Source organism: Lasioglossum baleicum, chromosome 11, assembly GCF_051020765.1.
Source record: "Lasioglossum baleicum chromosome 11, iyLasBale1, whole genome shotgun sequence".
NCBI classification, from domain to species: Eukaryota; Metazoa; Arthropoda; class Insecta; order Hymenoptera; family Halictidae; genus Lasioglossum; species Lasioglossum baleicum.
The window spans coordinates 1,529,686-1,532,825 of record NC_134939.1 but is presented as its reverse complement, the minus strand read 5'-3'; the positions used below and the strand labels follow the sequence as shown (position 1 = coordinate 1,532,825).

The 3,140-nt window shown below is 37.6% G+C and overlaps 1 long non-coding RNA gene across 1 annotated transcript; it reads right to left on the bottom strand.

Moving 5' to 3' along the window:
• Positions 1-594: 594 nt before the first annotated feature.
• Positions 595-2,047, bottom strand: LOC143213284 (uncharacterized). The gene is made up of 4 exons (XR_013009936.1): positions 1,127-2,047; positions 903-1,033; positions 756-812; positions 595-669 (listed from the first exon to the last, which is right to left on the bottom strand). It is a non-coding gene; the product is annotated as an uncharacterized LOC143213284 (long non-coding RNA).
• Between the last annotated feature and the right edge of the window lie 1,093 nt (positions 2,048-3,140).

The following is a 3,140-nucleotide window of genomic DNA, read 5'->3' as shown; positions in this document are numbered from 1 at the left end:
GATAATTATGGGTTTAATGAATTTGAGTTAATTATTAAAGAAGACAAATATATTCTTACTATAGAGTTTCGTTCTACAAGTGTACTTGTGTCGCGAATGAACTGAATTTAGAATAGAAAAGAAATTGAAAGGTGATATTACCTAAGCTAAGACGCACGGTGTTGACGCACTGGCAATGCGGGGGACTCGGAGCAACCTTGTCACTGCCTAACAGATTTTAGACCGAACTCGCGGAATCTGTACGGTTAAACTTTGATTCAAAAGGAACGAACGTCCGATCTCACTGGTAGTTGACTTCCGAGATGCAGCACGACGCGACACTATTCGTGATTACGACAGTACTAGCCCACGAGAGTAGAAATGTAAGGGCTTATATAGCCCTGCAATGACGGGTGGTACTTGTCAGTACCCTTCAAGTGAACATTCGTATTTTGTCAACGACCAGTTGGTCGTGCGTACGTTTGGGCCCTAAACTAACCTAAACAATTATGTAGATTTATCTAGGGAAAAACTCTGTTCGTTTATCTAGGACGGTTCCTGCCAGAGATGATATTGAACACCTGTTCGTCATCCGTAACAGATGATTAAACTGCTGTGGCCACCCCGTCCACCCCGTCCGCGGCCGTGGCGCTTATAAAATTACCTCCGCAGTTCTCGCATGATTCGTATCTGTAACATATAAATATTGCATTAATACAGCGAAGACCTAAAATAACGGATATGTAGTAGGAAGATATTCAGTTTTTGTAACTCACTATTTGATTATCTGTTACGTTTGATGGAGCGGCAGCCAACCTGGTATCTTCCAGTTTCTGTAACATACAAAATATCAATTATTAATAATTAATAGTTACTAATGTTAATGTTAATACGAAATAGTTCATAATGTATCGTATACTTACCGGCACCTTCCTGCCCTAGCGGATGCTCATTCTACGTGTCATCCGTCAACATCTCGACGATCGTCACGTCTCCAGTCTCCGGGTACCACACCTGTGGCACATTCGTGGCAAACAGTCCAGATGATTTGTGACTAGAACAGAAACAACACACAAATAAACGAAAAACGAAAAAATGCTCTAAAAACTTCAAAGTATGAAAAATAGAATTTCATTTCTCTGCTTACATTGCCAGCTGATGCTCATGCGACTATCGTTGCCAACCACTGGCTTACATTGTCAGCTGATGCTGGATCTGCTGTTGCCTCGGAATCTTGCACTCCATTCTCGTTTCGGTCATCGTCACCATATGAGAATCTCTACTCTGAAAAACATATTTCAATTAGTTTCGATGTTTTTGCGGAACTGCAATTATTGAACAACTTCAATCATTGAAATGAATCAGCGATTCTGCACACTTGTTTGCAAGAGAAAAATCTGAAATTTCACTCCAAAAATGCATGGTATAATGTAAAGAGCTCATAAAATATTACATACATATGGTATAGCATTCTCCTTCAATCTTACACATGCTATAGATGTTCTATCCAAATTTTCATGTTTAAAATGAACCGAACACACAGCCGCACATTTTGGTACAACTGAATTTTCGAGTCTCAGACTTCTTAACCACAATTGGCGTTTCATACGACATTTGGGAAATCTGAAAATGAATTATACAAAAACATTGCTTTTCCATAAACTAAAATTGTACGTGAAATTCCTTCTTTACGTATATTAATATTATATTAATGAGACATGCAATAAAAGTTTCAAGTTTCACTGTATTTTACTGTTACTTACATATGTAAAGTAGTTTTCATTGTTTTCTCCAATTTTTCTTGTTGACGATTCTTCATCGATGATCTATTTGTGCATCCTTTCACAATACACGCTGGCATTTTTATAAATTAATGTGTATCAACGCGCAGAAAACACAGAGCACGACGATCAACGACGATTCATTAAGTGTCAAGGGTACAGACTACTACACTGACACTATACATATACGTATTACAGACGCTACACTAGTATTTAAAGTCGCCTATAGAGCGCACCACAGTGCTGCCTACCAAGATGGCCGACAAGTTGATTCCCCTTCCGTCTTTTGGGCAAACCCCCCCCCCCCCACAAGGTAACGCTCAGTCCTTAGGTCCGTGCCGGGCCCCAAATGAGAACCAAGGTATGCATGCATCTATCACTTGATTGATGCATCTATGACGTACGCAACATACACTTTTGTTGGTCGCGTTGCCGCATTTTAGGCGGATTTTTAATTGTTAATAACTAAATAATAAAGCCGAAATCGCAATTTCTTTATTCTTCATTTTCGTCTTATATTATCATGGAGAACCACCCCTTAAATTTTCTCCCACTTTTATGTTTTCTTTCACACGATCATGTTCTCATCCGTACTGGTAACTACGCGTTTTTATATATTCTATTGTAATGGAATGTTTACTGCTTATTACTTATGGATAACCACTCCTTAAATTTTCTGTTCACCTGTTCTGTTCACCTGTAGTCGAACACACTGTAAACAAAGGTCTATTTTATTAGTCATTTAAACTTAACCGTTTCAAATGTGTAATTATTATTAGTAAAATTCGTGAAACTATTACTAAAAGCGGTGTCATTACTATATTTGAGTATGAGTAGCCATTAATCCAAATCATATCAATCAAGAATGTCAATCATATCAATCTCCACGCCGCGCCGCGCCGCGGAGTGGCGGTAGCACTTCTGATACGATCACACGACATATGCTGTATCATACGCCAAATGGTGAAAGATGTCCAGTTTCAATATAGTGAATGAAAAATTATTAATGTATTGTTTCCTCAGCCCTATTTCCTACATAGTTACGTTTTTCCTACTTCCCCAGTTCCACTGTTCGGTATAGAGAAAAGAGTAGAAAATTTTATTGGATTAACAACAATTTTATTATCGTTTAATGTTTTGAGAGTAAAGTCTTCGGAACGGCTCACTTTGAAGCGGAATGTTTATCTCATATAACACACAATAATAGTTCCATATTTATAGTCGTTATATGCGTAATTAAATTACTCACATCAATGTGAAATTTACAATGGATCATTTCCAATTATGATATTACACAGGGTGTACCAACAAAAGTGTGGCAAGCTATTTACTCAGAACCTAATGAAAATATCGACTTTTTATTTTTATTTTAATTAAATG